General features: G+C 46.3%; 1 protein-coding gene across 7 annotated transcripts in view; it reads left to right on the top strand.

The window, feature by feature from the left end:
• GTF2IRD1 (GTF2I repeat domain containing 1) overlaps positions 1–19,889 on the top strand; it is a 219,690-nt gene that overhangs the window by 41,066 nt on the left and 158,735 nt on the right. The window lies entirely within an intron of this gene.

Raw genomic sequence — 19,889 nt, 5'->3', positions numbered from 1 at the left:
GTCGAGAGGGTCATCGGCAGGGGGGTCCAGGGCCAAATCTACGGGTCCTAGGCCCCACGTAGCTACGCCACTGCCCTCTACTATGGTTTTTTTTTAATAAAATACCTTATACATACTACCTAATACAACATCAGAAAATCAATAAATATCACCCGTCATTAAGTGAGTATGCAAAGTTATTTATGAATAACTATGATCTCTTATCAGGTTACCCCAGTGCACATTTTCCCCTGGATTCAGGTCACCAAAAAAGTCTGGCATGGATCCTAGATCGGCACCCAAAATAATTAAAGGGCTCCAATGATTTAATTATTGGAGCTAACAAGCACTTAATTGGCACTAATTATTATTTGGGCCCTGATCTGGCTATATGCTATTCTGTAACAATGGGCACCTCAGAAGGGGGTGTGACCATGGAAGGAGCATGGGCGGTTCAGGGGCGTTTACAAAAGATGGTGCACAGTGTTACAGAATAGCCCAATTTGCGCACCAGGATTTATACCAGTGCAAGTCTTTGCGCCCAAAGTTGAGCGCCAGATTTAGTGCTCAACGCTATTCTATAGAAAGCTCATCCTGAAGTGCCTTTTATAGAATAGTGTTGAGCACTGAATTTTCAGTGTCAGAATCTGGCCCTTTAAGTTTGTCTTTTATGGGCAAATTGGTAGATTGCTTAAGCTGATCATAGCAGACTTTTAGGATGGATTTTATCTTTTGCTCTGATCTGCGAATGGGAGCCATTTCAGATTCTGTCACTTCGGGTTGCAAACCACTAAGTGGGTTCAGTGTCCAGCACGGATTCAAATTCCAAAATGAGATTATTCTCCTTCTTTACTGGCAAGGGTTTGGATGTCTGCCTACAGTTACATCTTCTCCAATCCTGCTTTTTTCCCCTTCCTTTTTAGTTTCTTGAGGTAGGGTATTCTCAGGGGTACCTAAGGTCTGGGTGACTGTGGTAGGTGTCTACAGATCAAGGTACCTCCTCACTACACTGACCATTCTGAGACAAGGCCATGGTGACATATATATCAGAAAATTTGATCGTCTGAGGATACTGAGCTGCCTCTATCTTTCTGTCATTCATGAGAACTTCACTTGGCTGTCCGTCAGGGGCACTTTTCCTGAGTTTGCCAATTGCCACCAATAATTGGATACTAGCAATCAATTGGCATTAATTGGCAATAATGTGGATTTGTGTGTGTATCTTGTAAGCGCTATTCTATAAAAATCCATTCACAAACTTTATAGCGTACAACTTGAAAGGGGGCGTAGCCATGGGAGGGGTGTGGGCAGGTCAGATGCATATACGAAAGATGCACGCAGTATTACTGCATACCGGGGGATCCACGCTTAACTTACGTACCAGGATTTACACCAGGTTTCAGTTGGTGCAAATCATCACTCTCAATGTTTGGCACAGAAATTGGTTCTAAGTGCTTTGTTACAAACAGTGCGCAGCTCGGAATGCCATTTATAGAATAACGCTCCGTGCTGAGTTTTTTTTTAGGCACACGTTTACTGAATCTAGTCCCAAATGCACTGCGACCAAGCAGAGGAGACAATGAAGGGGGAATGATTTTTGTGCCCCCATCAGCCTTGTGCCCTTGGAATGGTCCTGTGTGCATGTAAACAGATCTCATGCACATTGGTTGAATCTTGAAATATCCTAAAACCTGACTTAGTTATGGCCCTTGAGGACAAAGGTTATGCATCCCTGCTTTAAGTACATGACTTTCAGAATTTCAGCCCTGATCTAAGTGGATTTGGACAGGAAGTCATAATGAACAAAGTGCTTTTCCCAGAGTACTTCAGCCATGCATTAGCTTTTTGATCTTTTGTTGGACGTGCTTGTGCATATCTTGTGAAGTGATCTGTGTCCACTAGTGACATAGTAACATAGTAGATGACGGCAGAAAAAGACCTGCATGGTCCATCCAGTCTGCCCATGACAAACTCATATGTGTATACCTTACCTTGAATTTGTACCTGTCCTTTTCAGGGCACAGACCATATAAGTCTGCCCAGCAGTATTTCCCGCCTCCCAACCACCAGTCCCGCCTCCCATCACCGGCTCTGTTACAGACCGTATAAGTCTGCCCTCCCCTATCCTCGCCTCCCAACCACCACCCCCTCTTCCCCCCAACTGCTCCGCCACCCAATTTCAGCTAAGCTTCTGAGGATTGCAGAGATGTCTCTTAAGGGTGACAGAGGAGTGGCTGTCATAGGCAATGCATGTCCCGCAATGTTTTAATACCGTTCAGATCTTGAGGAAACCAAGGCCTGCAGAATCTGGTCTTTATTAACGCAATTGTTTGGCCAATTCCTAAATGTTATTATGTAGACATTTCAAAACGCGTGCTTGAAACTGTTGTGGGTAATACCAGCTGGGTTTTCTCTGGATTTGGGTGATGAGGTGATTTGATGTAGTAAATCATCTTGCAGTGCCAAAATGATTCCATTCTTATAATAAGAAAAAGTCACTTCAGGGTGCTGAAAAGGTATGGATGAGGTTGGTAGGAGTTTTTCACCTTTCAAACCTTAAATAGGAGGGTCCCCTGGTTGCCTTTTTTGTGGATCTAATTTGCTTAAAGATGGTAAGTTGTCATCCTTCAGATTAATAATGTCAACATGAAGAAACACTTCTGTAGATACTTCCTTAGAAGTGACCACTCCTGCTAAAACTGATTTACATAATGCTTCGCGTCCTTCTGGAACTCTAAATCGGGTATTTGATGCATTTCCCTCATATATCCTTCAGTAGAGTAAATCTACATCTATATTTGCTTGTTCTGGTCAATACTGAAGACTAAAATCACAAGTGGATAAATCAGCTAGCTCTAGAATTTAGTTTTGCAAAGGTCAAGGCATCTGTTAAATGGTTATCTGTTTGTACTACAATATGTGTTCTGCACATTCATTGACCACAGCCCACTTCTTGTGACCTTGGGCAAGTCACTTAACCCTCCATTTCCCCAGGTACAAAACTTAGATCGTGAGCCTACTAGGTACAGAGAAAGTACCTGCATGTAATATGTAAACCGGTTTGGTTGTACCACAGAAAGGCACCATATCGGGGGGGGGGGGGGGGGTCTTTTAATTAAGTGCACTGGTGTTTTTAGAGCACGTTAAAAATAGGCACGCACTAAATGCTAAAGACGCCCATAGGAATACATCGGTGTCATTAGCATTTAGCGCGCGCCTATTTTTAATGCGCGCTAAGAACGCCAGCGCATTAAAAACAGGCACTTGCATTACCACACCCTTACCTTTATAGGAGGATCAGTGAAGCAGCAGCGAGAGCCTTCAACTCTCTTCTTGGTAATTTCAGTAATGATTAGAGCAAAAAATTGTAAGAAGGGCAGTTGCGTTCTTGGGTTCTTAGTCTGCAAGTCAAAATAAGCAAACACGTCTAGATTGTGTGTTTTTCCTAGCACGCCTGCTTTAAGTGCATCGGTGAATTTTGCTTTGCAGGAGTCTGAGATTCTAACACACCTTAATTGCTGCATCAGTGATACAGCTAGAAGGCATCTCAGGTTTATTTCATTAAGACATATTTCAGAATGAGGACACAGCTTGGGTTTTTATTGAGTGTCTCCAGGTATTGGAAAACCAAATAAACATTGAATTTTCCTCCCGCTCCTTTGTACTTGCAGCAGAATTGAAACCTGGCTGGGATCTGGCATTCTGAGCTTTCATTTGCAGCTACCCAAGGGTTCCCCCCCCCTTCCAACATACTAAGAGGCTGATTTTCAAAGCAGTATGTGCTTTGAAAATGAACATTGTGACATAGCAAATGACGGTAGATAAAGATCTGTATAGTTCATCCAGTCTGCCCAGAAAGGGGGCCAGAGTTGTACCTTTCCTCTCCATGCAGGTCATTTAAGTTTTTTGCTTTGATTCTATCCTTTTTCAATACAGAGATCTTCTGTAAGGGTGTGTATTTGATACACTGCCTTTCTGTGGTACAGTCAAATCGGTTTACAGATATGGAGATAACTTTCTCTGTCCCTAGTGGGCTCACAATCTAAGGGGCCCTTTTACTAAGCTGTGTAGCGCCTTCGCATGCCCAACACATGCCAGTTCGGGGCGGTAATTTCATTCTTTATTCACTCTGAAAATTTTCCAGCGCGCGGCGCTAACCAGGCAGTAATCAGCATTGTACGTGCTCTGATGATTACCGCCCGATTAACGTGTTAGCGGTAAGGTCTCAGGCCCAAAATGGACGTGCGCCAATTTTCATTTTGCCACACGTCCATTTTCATCCCCCCCCCCCCCCAAAAAAAGAGGCCTTTTTTGCAGGTGCACTGAAAAATGAACCTGTGCGCATGCAATACACTCGTCTAGACCAGCGCAGGCCACTTTTTGGCGCACTTTAGTAAAAGGACCCCTCAGTGTTGTACCTGGGACTATGGAGGGTTAAGTGTGGTTAAGTGACTTGCCCAGGGTCACGGGGTGTTTATCCCACTTGTTTTTGAATTCCATCACTGTTTGTACCACCCTTAATGCTGCAGTTTACTCTTGATATTCCCAGAAGAAAAATGAGTGTGTGTAAATCGGTATAAAACCACTGTGCTAAAAGGTAGCGCAGTGGGCATACAGAATGCATGCAAATTGCTTTAGATGTAACGAACTACATTAAATCTAGTGCATCTTATTTTATACCACTGAATCTTTATACCAGCTAAGGCTGGCGTGAAGATGCAGCACAGGAGCAGAAGGTGGTGTGAGATGAAGTGCAGCAGTTCACCTCAGATCACTCAAGATTGCTGCTAGTCCAAGTGAGGCGATTGCTTCAGGTGGCAGTGTTTTTAGAGCAGCATGAAGTGCCCTCATCTACTCCAGCAGTGTTTTCTTCACTTCATTCTGGGCTAGCCAAAACTCACTAATAGCCACCTTTCAGCCACTGCCACTCCCCACTCCCATTGTGGTAAAAAGTTGAATGATAAACACAGGGCCTCTGAGACCCATGTGCCTCCAAGGGTCTGCCAGTCATACACCTTTGATGCATACTTTCACGTCACAGGGGGCATGACCGGCAGGGCCTTGGAGGCACGCATGGGTCTCATAGGCCCCTTGTTTATCATTTGGCTTATTGCTGCTGCGGGGTTGGGAAGAGAAGGCGGTAGGCGGTTAGTAGCAATAGCTGATCCCTCACCTTAGGCAAGAGATTGCCTTGAGCCGCCCCTGCCCAGACCCCGTTATCTCCTCCTCCACAGTCCCACAAAAGTAAGCCCTGGTAGCCCAAGTGGGCCTCTCTCCAGGACCTCCCACTTCCCAACCCCTGACCCCACAAAGTGAACTTCCTTCCCAGAGCCCCCCCCCCCCCCCCACTCTCCTTCATTCCCATTCACCTCCCTTCCCACTCGTCTCCTCAACTGAGTCGCCTCCGAAAGCTGAGAGGCAGGAATGACATTCATTGACTCCTGCATCTGGTGTTGCCATCTTGCAAAATGGCAATGCCTGGCCCCTAGTGGATCATCAGGATGCACCACTAGGATTCAGCTTATTTGATTGACTCCTAGTAGTGCATTCCAATACATCACTAAGGGTCAGGAAAGATGGAGGTTCTGGAGGAAGGAGGAAGTAGGTATCACTCCTGCCTCCCAGCTTGTGAATGTGGATTGGGGGGAAGAGGGGCATCATGGGTTCTGGGGGGCCTGCCTTTGGAATTGTGTGTCGAAGGGTGGTAGGAAGGCCTACTTTGAGCACCAGGACCTGTTGGGAGAAGGAGCCCACTTGGGCCACCAGGGCCTGACATTTTGGGATCAGGGGAGGGGTCCAAGGCCTACTTGGGCTACCAGGGAAATTTTGGGAGGTAGGGGTTGGGAATCAGGAAGTCCGGCCTGTCTGGACTTCCTGTCAGTGAGTGAGCCAATCCCTGCTCACAGGAAGGGAAATATTTGCTCATTATGCATCAATATTACTGTAGCAGTGTGCACTATTTTGTCTGCCAGTGCACACTTTCTAACGTTGAGGCAGTTTGCATGCCATTAATTTACTGCATTGGGAGTAAAACAATTGTTTTAATGTGTGTGTTACAATGTTGTGTGGCGAAGCTAAGTGCAGTGTTCTAACACAGTGCTTACCGCATCAAGGCCATGCAATGGGGGCCATGCAGTTGGGCTCCTTCTGGATCCCTAAACTCATAGTTCCCAAATCAACCACTAGATGTCACCATTCCAGAGCCTCTGAAGCATTCACTGTCCTGGCCAGTCCTAACTTTGCTTGGTTAGCTATATTGGCCATACTAGAGAATGACATGGGGACGGGGCGGGAATGGGGACAGAGCCCATGAGGACGGGGGCAAACTTTGCCCCTGTGTCGTTTTCTACGTTGAAGCCTGTTAATGAACTGGACTGTTGTTTATGTTTGAGTGATGCAGACAACAATATTTTGATTTTTTTGGGGGGGAAAGACAAGGAAACATGCTGGCCACAGCTAGCAAAATTTGCATGGGGGATCCTGTAGAAGACGTCTTCTATTGCAGGAGGGACTGTGGACGACAGGAGAGCTAGATTGAATCCTGAAATTGTTGATGACTTCTTATTTATCCACAGATTAAAAAACCATGACAGTGCTTCATAGGGCATATTTTTCCCCTCTAGGGTGTATAGAACGGGTTGTATTTTAATACCCCCTGGACGTTTTAACAGTGCGAATTAGGATTCCTTGGGGTAGTAGAAATTTGCTATTGTTGGGGTTGGAAGGGTAGGGTGGTGGTGAGGAGGATTTTTATCGCTGCTCACTGTTGTTAATGTTTTCTTTTTGTAATTTATACATAATAGTTGCACAGCATATTGTTCTTTTTTATGCTTTAATAAAAAGATTTAAATATAAAATCATAATTGTTTGAGGCTTCTGCAGATGAGGACAGAGCCCATGAGGATGGGGCAGGGACGGGGACAGAACCTGTGGGGATGGGGCAGGAACGGAGACAGGGCCTGCGGGGACAAGGCGGGGGTGGAGACGGGACGGTGTCATTCTCTAGGCCATACCCACATAACTTCTGGGTATCACCTTTGACCTGAATTTTCAATGCTGGTGCCTGGATATAGTCTGGCATTGCATATCCGGGTCTAATTTAACTGCTAGATGAATATGGACTGGTAAGATTGTACTTTTTAAAATTAGACACACAGACTTTTTGAAAATTGACTTGTGAGATTCTAATGGCAGGTAGGGCCCATGAGGCCTACCTAGTCCACTGAAGCATAGCATCCTATCTGTGATATGATTATCTGCCTTCTAGTGCCACTGACCTGGAGTTAGGAGTTGGAATCTGCCAGTGGTATTAATCTTTAAAAAATTGCCAGGTAGGAATTGGCATCCATCTCCATTTTCCACACCACCTTCAGTAGTTCAACAAGACTGCAGGTTGGTGAGATGGCATAAAATCACCGCCGGAGCCTGAGCCTGCGACACGGTGCTCTCTTAATGGAGAAGTATGCGTACCATCGCTTATGTTGCTTCTGTTTTATGTTGTCTAGACGTGGTGTTCAGTGACTGGCCAGAGTGAGAAATGTGAAATAAATGGGACATTCTGGGAGCTTTTGCCATATCTGGGTCATTTGTATAATTTCTGTGAATTCGGCTCCTGACTGTGCCAGGTTAGAGAGAGACCTTCCAATCCGTCATACAGTGAGGTTGAAATGGGATTTGCCAAGCTGTTGGTAATAGTTAACTTGTATTAATTTACAACACTTCTGTGTGGTGGAAAGTGTAAACTAGTGGGTATTCATAGAAGGGTTTCTTCTGTGCTGCAGGTAGGCACGTCTTGTCCTAGAAATCCAGTCAGGCTCGGTTTTGGGGAGAAGCTAAAACATCGCAACTTGTTTCATAGACCAAATGCTGCAGTTGCATCTGTTGAATGTTCGTTGGGATTAATGTAAAAACTAGAGTTCTTCGGGGAATTTATTTGCTTCTTTCTGTTCCATGCTGTCAACCTTTCCTTACAGACAGAAACAAATGTCTCAAAAACTCCCGCCCTCTTCGTTCTCTCCTTTCCTTCAGTCTGTCCCTATCCTTAGTTCACTTGTCCGGCCTGGAGTCCACTCGCCATGCAGCATTTGTTTTGCATTCTGCCATCCCTATGGAATGCTCTTCCCCCAGAGCTCCTCTCGGAGCAATCTTTTCCCCGGTTTCAGGTTGAAGGCCCTCTTTTTCTCCTAAGCCTTTCTGTTTTTCTCCATCACGCCTAACCAGGGTCGTAGCCAGACCGGTGGGAGGGGGGTCCAGAGCCTGAGGTGAGGGGGCACATTTTAGCCCCCCCCCAGCACTGCTGACCCCCCCCCCAGCGCCATTGCCGACCCCCCCCTGCGCCATTGTCGCCGCCAGCACCACCACCAACAACTTTGACCCCCCCATGCCGACGACCCTCTCGACCCCCGCTCGCCCACCGTGGCCGTCACCTACCTTTGCTGGCGGGGGACCCCAACCCCCGCCAGCCAAGGTCCTCTTCTTCCTTCGTTCTGTTTCTGAGTCTGACGTCCTGCATGTACAACATGCAGGACGTCAGACTCACAGAAACAGAACGAAGCCTTGCGATTTGCAGGGGTTGGGGGGTTGACAGCGGGTTGGCGGCGGGAGGGGGGTTGAGAGGGTCGTCGGTAGGGGGGTCCAGGGCCAAATCTACGGGGGCCCAGGCCCCCGTGGCGCCATAGTAGCTACGCCCCTGCGCCTAACTAGAGCTTGGCTGTCTACTCTGGAGTGAAGCAACTCTCCCTTTCAGTTTGCTTATCTTCTGTTGTGTGCCCTCCCTAATTTATTTTGTTGGAGTTCTTTTTTTTTTTTTTTTACTGTTTGATTTTTGTCATTTGTATTTTATGCATTGTACACCGCTCTGGTTTTGCCTCGCCTAAACCTAAGAGATTGAAGGCATTTAAAGACTTGCATGGTCCATTCAGTCTACCCAACAAGGTGGCCAGACTTGTACCTGCCACTTCTTGCAGTTTACCCCCCTCTTTAGCGTTCTACAGACTGTTACCTATAATGCTATGATAAAGGTGTTTAGGGAACAGGGAAGAGATAAGTTGTTTTCCTAATCTTGATAGGATGGGGGCTCCAGGATGGCATGCTGAGATAAGTAAAAGCGATGGAACACCATCTCTGATGGTTCTCTTTCCTGCTTACCACAGAAACACTGGATTAAAACTTGGGGCCTGTTAGTGAAACTTTTTATGCTCCTAACTTTGAGAGTTATGCTCTTAAAATTGTCTTTCTACAGCTGAGTGCCTAAATTTATACACAAAATTTCACTAAACTCCTAAATTTAGGGAGTGTTTAGGGGAGGAGGTAGTTGGGAGGAAGAGAGGAGATGCTTGTCACCTAGTAGTGAGGGGAAGGGGAGATGTTGGGCAGTTGGTGGGGGGCTACGGAAGTGAATATAGGAATAGCCATACTGATCCATCTACCCCCCAGTATCCTGTTTCCCGCAGTGGCCAATCGAGATTACAAGTACCTGGCAGAAACCCCAAATAATACAAAAATTCAATGCTACCAATTCCAGGGCAAGCAGTGGCTTCCCTATGTCTGTCTCAATAACAAACTATGGACATTTCCTCCAGCAATGTGCCCAAACCTTTTTAAAACCCAGATAGGCTAATCACCGTTACAACATCATCCTGCAAAGAGCGCCAGAGCTTAATTATTCTTTGAGTGAAAAAATATTTTCTCCTATTTGTTTCAAAAGTATTTCCATGTAACGTCATTGAGTGTCCTCTAGTCTTTGTACTTTTTGAAAGAGTAAAACATCGATTCATTTGTACTCATTGTACACCACTCAGGATTTTTTGAGGAAATTGCAGACTGGCCAAAATATAGCGGCAAGACTTATTTTCAATAAAGCTTGGTTCGATAGCGCAAAGCCTCTTCTTGCTAAACTTCACTGGCTTCCAATCAAGGAGTGAATTGTATTCAAGGTTTGCACCATGGTACACAAAATCATCAATGGGGTTGTAGCAAATTACATGCTGACCATGATCGACTTGCCTGCCAGAAATGCTGACCCAACATCGCGATTATATCTCACCTTGCATTACCCAAACTGGAAAGGATGTAAGCATGGCACTATTCAGGCATCAAGCTTTCCATTCATCAGTGTGCAAAACTGGAATGCACTTCCCAGAGACAAACTATAACCAGTCTGAGTGACTACCTTCTCTTTCGCAAGGCACTAAAAACGCATCTGTTTGCACAAATATTTTCTACAAGAACTATGTAGGACTATAACCCCTGCAAGCATGCAAACGTGGATTCTGGTTGGACCTGCTCTATGTAAAGTGTCTTTTCTTTCTTGCAATTTTGCTCTTCATTTCTAATTTGTCTCTGATATCACCCAGAGAACTCTCTCTCTGGTTTTGTAAGCCACATTGAGCCTGCATGTTTGTGGGGATAATGTAGGGTATAAATGCATTGATAAATAAATACATTTTGTAGACCTCAATCATATCTCCCCTCAGTCATCTCTTTTCCAAGCTGAAGAGCCCTAACCTCTTTAGCATTTTCTCATATGAGAGGAGCTCCCATAGGCGTAGTTTGACTGTTTCATTTGGGGGGGCAAAGGAAGGGGCGGGGCATATTAGCATATTCATTTGCATATATGTATATGCAAATTATGCTAATATGGAGGAAGGAAGGGAGCAAGAGCTGGCTTTTTTGGGAATAACCAGTGTTCGTTTGCCAATGGATAGCCACTGAATCAGAGAGGCAGCGGGTTTGGCGACAGGCAGTGGTGTGCTGGCAAATGTTTAACAACAGGCTCTCCCCCCAGTCCCCCTCTGCGCCCCCCCCCCCCCCCCAAATTGCAGAGCTGGCTATAGCCGGGGAGAGAGCCTGGGGGGGGGGGGGTATAAATAAGTAAATATAAACTTTTAATGTTGAGCACCTGATTCTCAAAGTGAGCATATTGTAAACACTATAATGAAAATAAAATGATATTTTTCTACCTTTGTTGTCTGGTGACTGTTTTTCTGATCATGCTGGTGCAGTATCTGATTCTGCTGCTATCTGTCCTCTTAACTCCGTTTCCAGGGCTTCCTTTCCATTTATTTCTTTCTTCCTTTCTTCTTCATTTCTGGTCCTCAGCTTCTGCCTATTTTCTTCATCCATGTGCAGTTTTTCTCCTCTCTTCCTTTTCCCTCATCTCATCTCCTTCCTCACTCTTTCCTCCCCTCCATCCATGTCCAGCATTTCTTTTCTCTCCCCTGCCCTCCATCCACCCAGTCCAACAGTGACCCTCCTCTTCCCTGTCCCCATACCCAGTGGCCCTCCTTTCCCCTGCCCTCCATCCACTCAGTCCAGTAGTGACCCTCCTCTCCCCTGCCCCCATGCCCAGTGGCCCTCCTTTCCCCTGCCCTCCATCCACTCAGTCCAGCAGTGACCCTCCTCTCCCCTGCCCCCATACCCAGTGGCCCTCCTTTCCCCTGCCCTCCATCCACTCAGTCCAGTAGTGACCCTCCTCTCCCCTGCCCCCATGCCCAGTGGCCCTCCTTTCCCCTGCCCTCCATCCACCCAGTCCAGCAGTGACCCTCCTCTCCCCTGCCCCCATACCCAGTGGCCCTCTTTTCCCCTGCCCTCCATCCACTCAGTCTAGTAGTGACCCTCCTCTCCCCTGCCCCCATACCCAGTGGCCCTCCTTTCCCCTGCCCTCCATCCACTTAGTCCAGTAGTGACCCTCCTCTCCCCTGCCCCCATGCCCAGTGGCCCTCCTTTCCCCTGCCCTCCATCCACCCAGTCCAGCAGTGACCCTCCTCTCCCCTGCCCCCATACCCAGTGGCCCTCTTTTCCCCTGCCCTCCATCCACTCAGTCCAGCAGTGACCCTCCTCTCCCCTGCCCCCATGCCCAGTGGCCCTCCTTTCCCCTGCCCTCCATCCACTTAGTCCAGCAGTGACCCTCCTCTCCCCTCCCTTCATTCCGCCCTCTCCCCGTTCCTTCCCCCCCCCCCCCCCCGCGAGCCAGTTCTCCTCCCTCCCTCCGGATCCGTCCCTCACCAACGATCTTCGAATTTTTCACCTGCCCGGCCCGCTAGCGCTGACTCTCCACTGCCGGTTCACGCTTCAAAATGGCCGCCGAGACTTCTCGCGAGGCCGCCTCTGAAAGTCTCGGCGGCCATTTTTAAAGCGTGAACCAGCAGGGGAGAGAGCGCTAGCGCCTAGCGGGCAGGCAAAGGATTCGAAGATCAGGTCGGTGAGGGACGGATACGGAGGGAGGGAGGAGAGCCGGCTCACGGGGGGGCCGGGGGGGAGGAGAAGGAACGGGGAGAGGGTGGGATGAAGGGAGAGCTGCCTGTTGCCGGCCCTGCGTTTGGGGGGGCATTGCCCCCCCTCGCCCCCCCCCAGTCTACGCCCATGGGAGCTCCCCTTTATCATTTTGACCAGTCCTCTTTGAACCTTTTCTAATTCTGCTATATCTTTTTTTGAGATACAGCGACCAGAACTAAACGCAATACTCAAGGTGAGGTCGCACCATGGAGCGATACAGAGGCATTATAGTATTCTTGATGATGCTGGAAATGAGAGAAGGAAAGGAAAATGCTGGACCATACAGGATGGTGGGGAGGTGGGACAGGGGTTAGTGTGTGGCTAAAGCAGATGTAGAATGGTGGAAAAAACTTAAGCACTTAGTGCTCATTTTCAATTTTAGGCTCATAAATCTAGGCAGATGAAAGGCAGTCCTAATTTTAAAAGCATAGCTTTTCAGCTCCTAAATTAAGATGAATCTTCAGCTGAAAGTGTAGGCTTCTAAGTTTGGCGGTAAATAGGATGCACATTTAGGAGCCCAAATTTAGGAATTCAGCTTTTTTTAAATACTGGGCCCTTGATTTAAGTAATGGAAAATACCAGTAATATGCTTGAAGGGGAAGAAGGGCCTTTTCAACGCTCCTTGTCAGATAATTTTGTGAAAGAATTGTGTCTCGCCCAGTGGAGGAGAGCTGATAAGATAAACTGGCAGGACATCACTGGAGAAGACATAACTCAAAACCCAAAAAGACAAATTTTTCTACTGAAATTCAGTCTGACGCTTGATTCCATGCTAAACTGGGTAAGTAATTGTGGACATGACCTTTCTTGTTCTAGGGAATACTGTATAAGATGTGGTTTGATTTGTTTAGATTCCCCATTTTCCTCCATAGAGAAAGCAGACATGGTTAGTAGACTGAGCAGTGAAGCATTACTGCTGCTACATTCAGTCTGTGCTGATCTTGTTCACGTGATTGGAGTAGTTTCTGTGGTGACTTGTGCTCCCCTCTCTTTCCTGACATGGGATTCTGTTGAAACTGTGGGCGGTTTGGTTGGGTGACAGTTGATTTCTGCCTTCCACTGTGGTACAGATGTTTCTACCCTTGAAACTGATTAGAAACCCACAAGCTAAAATGTAAATCTTAATCTCTCATGCCTAGTGAAAACTTTACTTCTGCTGGGCCCATTTAAGAGGTTCATTTCTGACCTCGGAAGTCCATCCTTTTTCTCGTTAATGAAGGCAGATTTCCAAATAATGCCCTTTAACCTGCCCTTGCCTCCCCACTGCCATGCTGAGCAGGAACACTCAACTTGGTATTGAACTGGACTATTATTTGGGACGGAACAAGTGTTTCATATCACGGAGAAAATGACTCGCAGAAAATTCTATATTCAAGTTCAAGGACACGTAACGCTACCATTCAGTGCTACACATTTGTTGAGGGGAAGGGAAGTGGACATGGTGGACATCTGTGGGGGGAGTGAAGAGAAGGGGAGATGCTGGACATCCCAGGTGGTGGGAGAAGAGGAAATGCTGGACATCTCATGGAGAGTGACGAGAAGGGGGCATGCTAGACTACAGGGCAACTGGAGAAGAAAAGGGGAGATGCTGGATTACAGGGGTAATTGGGGACGAGGAGGGGAGATGCTGGACTACAGAGCAACTAGGAAAGAGAAGAGGAACATGGAGCAGGGGGAAGGGAAGAGAAGGGGAGAGATTGATATGGGGAATGGAATAGAGGAGGAGATACTGGATATAGGACATGAGGGAGATGGGAGAGGGGGGAATTAGTGAGAAGCTGAGGAAGGATGGAGATGGGGGCATGGATGGGTTGTGGTTAGGGAGGTGGAAAGCTATAGGCACATGCTGTAAAAAAAAAAAAAGGAGATTGAGGATTGAATGGCGAGAAGGAAAGATAAAAATCTGAGTGGACAGAGCAGCAAAAAAAAAACAAAAAACAGAAAAAGCTAAAAGTGAGAGATCAGTGTCTGAGGTGGATATAGGAGAGGAAGTGAAGACAGGAGGAGAGAAAAGAAATGGCAAATGGACAGGAGACACTACAACAAGAGTTGAGAGATGACTGAAGAAAGCAGGAAGCAGAGACTTGACAGCAAGGCAATAAGAAAAAATAAAATGGCCAGACAACAAATGTAGAACAAGAATTTAATTTAGTGACTGGAATATGTCAGGTTTTGGGATTGACATTGACTATTTTGCACAGAACAGGGGGAAATGCTTCACTGTATTTATCTCTCTGGTGTTGCAATACAATTTATTCTGTGCTCGGTGAGGATCTGCCTGAGTTCAGCATGTGTGACTGAGGCCAGGTGTACTGTTAGCTTGGAGTTTCTAAGACAGGATCTGTAGTAATCTGGCTTGTTGCTTTCCTAGTAAGTATTTATGACGATGCCCTTTTCTGGGTTGCCTCCTTGTTGTGCGAGTTTGATCATGAGTGACTTTTAGTAAGGTTTGTTTACTTCATAATATGTCTGGTACTAGAAAGGGTTTTTGTTGTTACTGACATGGGGATGGGGAGGGGCAAGGAAGAGAAAAAATGCTGGACTACATGGGGCGGGGGGGGGGGGGGGGTGCATGGCTCAAAGTTGGCCAAGGGGGCCTGGCAGTTTTCTTCTATTGCCTTGGCCTTTTAGTTCAGTCAGAAACAGAAAGGCTTCCAGTACCATGTGCCTTCATTTGCAGCTACCTGCAACGTTTTCCTCTGTTTTACATACCCTTCCAATTTTAGTACTGTCATTGCAGCAACAGTCAGCCAGAATGCAGAGCTCCTTCTGGAGCCCTGCAGTCAGGGGGCCTACATTGGCCCACTAGGTATCGCTGTTGTGTAATGACCTAGGATACCCTCTGCCAAGGGGGTGTGAGTGCTGCCTTTACTGAAGGACTGGAAGACTTCACCCAGCAGTCAGCATGGCCACTCGGCCTGTCCAATAAATTCTTTGTTAGCAGACAGGGACATGTGGCTGTCTAGTCCTTCGTAATTAGGTGCTCTGGAGTTCAATCTGTTCACTCAGACTCAGACGGATTTTCCTGAAGATCCTCTATGCATGACCTTTCTTTTCAATCCTTTCTGCAGAAGATTGATCACTTTGCTATAATAATGCACCTGCAGTGTACCCTATGGGTGTAATTTTATAATGGATTTTTCAAATAAAATGCTTTTTACATGTGTAAAGAGCACGTAAAAGTACAGGTGGTGAGAAGTAGGCATGCACTTTTATGTGACCTGGGTGTAGTGTGTTCAGGAACAGAGTTTGGGTGGGGCGCAATTGTTTATAAAACACGTATTTTACGCATTAACATTTACAACTTCTGCCTGTGGCTTCAGTCCAGCCCAGGGATTCTCAACCCAGTCATTGGGGACACACTCAAGTTGTCAGGATGTCCACATGAATATTCATGAGATAGATTTGCATATAGCGGAGGTAGTGCATGCAAATTAATCTCATGCACATTCATTGTGGGTATCTTGACTGGGTTAAGAACCTCTGGTCTACCCACAAATTTTGCCATTTTGCCCCTAATACTTTATAAGGATAGATAGGTGCCAATGTATGCCACATTTTGAAGACTGCAGTGAATGGTGTAAGGCTGCTTTTCTTCTGTTTGAGTGCCCTCTGGTTTGGTTGTTTTATCCTGTCAAATTATGGAATTCCTTTTTCCATTCTGATTCTTTTACAGATTGTAAACCTCCTCAATTTGTTCTAAATAGAGGCGGTATGTTAAGTGAAATAATTTTTTATTTTTGTTATATTTGTACCCTGCGCTTTCCCACTCATGGCAGGCTCAATACGGCTTACATATACAGGTACTTATTTGTACCTGGGGGCAATGGAGGGTTAAGTGACTTGCCCAGAGTCACAAGGAGCTGCCTGTGCCTGAAGTGGGAATTGAGCTCAGTTCCCCAGGACCAGAGTCCACCACCCTAACCACTAGGCCACTCCTCCACTCTTTATAGAATAGGCTGGAAAAAGGCACCCACTTGGCCATCACCAAAGGCAGCCTGTTCTATGTGTTCTGTGAGATCAGCGAAAGACTGAATTATTTAATTCATCACGTGATATAGATGTGGATTAACAGAATATCAGTTTCCTCCTCCTTCTCCCTTGGGCTTCCAGCTTTATTGGAACTAGGCCTGGAAACTTGGTACCCTGAGCCTTCATGTGCATCTACCAAGAGATGTTTTTTGCGCTGTCTTACAGTGAGGGTGACGAGCCAAGGACTACTCATCAGGACTCCATCCAGAACCCTGTAATTGTGGGCCTTAAATTCAGCCAATATATGTCACCTTTAAGCAGTGACCATGACTCTCTTTCCTACCCCTTCTGGCACTGTGAATGCTGCCTCTGCTGCTCCCTTAGCCCCAACCAACTCAGTTTGGGGATGGAACTGGGTGAATTTGAAGTAGCAATATTGCACTGGGCCACTGGAATGGCTCACTGCAGGATTTCTAAACCCCCAGCTCATCCCCACCTTGCTTTTCTTTCCTCCACAGTCCATCTATGGACCAAACTCTCCCTATCCCTTAAAACATAGCCTGCTAATCCATACCACTCATACTCTCCCCCTCCCAGCCAGTTCTCAATAGTCTCTCTTCCCCATCAGGCAGATTTTCTTCTCTCAGATCACCCCCACTGCTTTCTCAACCGTCTTTCTCTTAATCTCTTCTTCTTTCTCTCCTCTATCTTATTTTCCCTCACTTTTTAATCCCTGTGCCTATTTTGACTTATGTTTGAGAGTAAGGTGTTTAATACTTGTCTACCTGCTCCACTCCATGGTCCTAAATTTCTCTGCTCCCTACTTCCTCCTGATTTATGCTGCTTTAATTTGCTCCCCACCCCCCACTTCCTTTCCCCATCTGGTTCTACCTCACCCCATCTTAGTCGGAGTTCATCCATCCCTTCTCTTGTCTCTTTTACTAGATGCCTCCATGTGTTATTTCCCCTTCCACAGAGGCATAGATCAATTTCCGATATCTAGACATCTTTATTCATTATTTATTTATTTGGATTTTGCTCACACCTTTTTCAGTAGTAGTTCAAGGTGAGTTACATTCAGATACACTGGGTATTTCTGTGTCCCTGGAGGGCTCACAATCTAATTTTGTACTTGAGGCAATAGAGGGTTAAGTGACTTGCCCAAGATCACGAGGAACAGCAGTGGGATTTGAACTGGCCACCTCTGGATGTCAAGACCAGTGCTCTAACCACTAGGCCACTCCTCCAGATGAATGTTTGTCCTTAGTATGTTTTAATAAAGACTGGGGATCCGTTATGCTAACGATATTCAACTCATTTTAATCTGAGTTTTTCTAAATCAGAGGCCCCCAAATTCAGTCCTTGGGGGCCACCAACCAGTCTGGTTTTCAGGATTTCCACAATGACTATGCGCAAGAGATTGTTACTTTCCTAATCTCCACTGTGTGCCACCTCTTCCATGCAAAATCCTGAAACCCAGTCTAGTTTGTGGCTCTGAAGCATCAGATTTGGGGACTTCTGCTTTAAATGAATGCAACAGAAACAGCAGGGTCTGACCAGCTCTATCCTGTCAGGCTGATCCTTTGTTTGCTTTCATGGAACAGATCTCATATTGCTTGCAGTGAAACACTTTCATTGATTCTTCCTTCACGTCATCGGGTTTCTGCTTTTGCAGTTATTTTCAGACTAGCTAATCGAGTTAAGCACTGCAGGCTTCATGCTTATTTTTTTTTTCACCAGGGCCTTGGCCTCTTGTTTGACTTCGTAATCTTGTTCATCAGTTCTTGTGTTAGCTTTTTCACAGCTTGAAGCTTTGGGCACACCATTTGTCTCCTGCCTTGAATATTGCAGGATCATTAGAACCTAATATTACCACCTCTTATTTGGAAATTGAAATCTCTGTTATATCATGACAGGGCCTGAGCCACAAACAAGTGTTTCCACTGGAAGTTTCTATTTGAGGTGAATAGTTTATGCGTTTGGTTTTCATGACTGGAAACATATCACTCAGAATAATGAGACTTCTGTTTCTGTATTGTTGCTAGTGTTTGCTTTAACTAGTCTTGTGTAGCTTTTTTAAGAGGGAGGCAGGCTTCTGAGACAGATGTTTTCACCTTCCACAAGGTTTGGATCAGTAAAGAACTGGCCCTCCTTAACATTGTTTGTTCTTCAAGGGATCTAACACAGCCACCTCTCTACTACTTCCTCCCAAAGAGAGAGTGTTCACACCTCCACCTTGTACACTAGTAAAAGAAGCCCGTTTCAGAGCAAATGAAACGGGCGCTAGCAAGGTTTTCGTCGCCAACACCCTCCTCCCTCCCTCTCTCCCTGGCCACCCCTTCGTTGTTCTGGCATTGCTCTGCCCCCAACGTCATGACGTTAGACGCGAGGGCGGGGCCCGGAGCGATTTCCCCCCCCCCCTGCCTCCCTGCCTACTACTACCCTCCCTGCCAACCCCTTCGTTGTTCTGCCATTGCTCCGTCCTCGAGGGCGGGGCCTGGAGCGATTTCCCACCCCCCCACCTCCCTGCCTTCCTCCCTGCCAACCCCTTCGTTGTTTTGCCATTGCTCCGCCCTCGAGGGCGGGGCCCGGAGCGATTTCCCCGCCTCCCTGCCAACCCCTTCGTTGTTCTGCCATTGCTCTGCCCTCGAGGGCGGGGCCCAGAGCGATTTTTGGTGGCTTCACCACCACGAACCTTCGAACCTTTTTGAAGGAAGTCAGAGCTTGGCTTCACTGACGTCAGTGTCCTCAGAACGTTGAGGGTGAGTTTTATTATAGTAGATAAGTATTGCCACACTGGGGACAGACCAAGGGTCCATCAAGCCCAGCATCCTGTTTCCAACAGTGGCCAATCCAGGTCATGATACAGACTTTATCCCATAGAATTCTCACTCTCTGCTTACAACATTGTGGGGAAATTGAAGAGCGACCAAAATGATAAAGGGGATGGAGCTCCTCTTGTATGAGGAAAGGCTAAAGAGGTTAAGGCTCTTCAGCTTGGAAAAGAGAGGAGATATGATTGAGGTCTACAAAATCCTGAGTGGTGTAGAATGAGTAGATCGATATATACAGTATATATTTTTTTTACTTTTTTCCAAAAGTACAAAGACTAGGGGAAGTTACATGGAAATACTTTTAAAACAAATAGGAGGAAATATTTTTTCATTCAACTCTGGAACTGTTTTCCGGAGGATGTGGTAACAGTGGTTAGCGTATCTAGGTTTAAAAAAGGTTTGGACAAATTCCTAAAGGAAAAGTCCATAGTCTGCTATTGAGGCAGACATCGGAAGCAACCGCTTGCCGTGGGATTTGTAGCATGGAATGTTGTCACAATGTGGGTTTCTGCCAGGTACTTGTGACCTGGCTTGGCCACTGTTTGGAAAACAAGATACTGGGCTAGATGGACCATTGATCTGACCCAGTATGGCTACTGTGATTTTCTTACGTTCTTTTTTGGGTAACACATTGAATTTCTTCAAAATTCTGTTTTTTTCTCACTGACTTTGAAGCTATGAGCTAACATTTGTCTAGGTTAGATGAAGTAGGTACTGCTGTTTAAGTATGAGCTTTATGTTTTATTTTAATCATTGGTGTTTTACATTGCTAGATTCTTTGGTACTCAGTTTTGAGGTTTTTTTCTAGTTCAGGCAGCTTCCAGGCAC

This window comes from Microcaecilia unicolor, chromosome 13 (assembly GCF_901765095.1).
Source record: "Microcaecilia unicolor chromosome 13, aMicUni1.1, whole genome shotgun sequence".
Classification (NCBI taxonomy): domain Eukaryota; kingdom Metazoa; phylum Chordata; class Amphibia; order Gymnophiona; family Siphonopidae; genus Microcaecilia; species Microcaecilia unicolor.
This window is presented reverse-complemented; position numbering and strand designations above follow the sequence as displayed.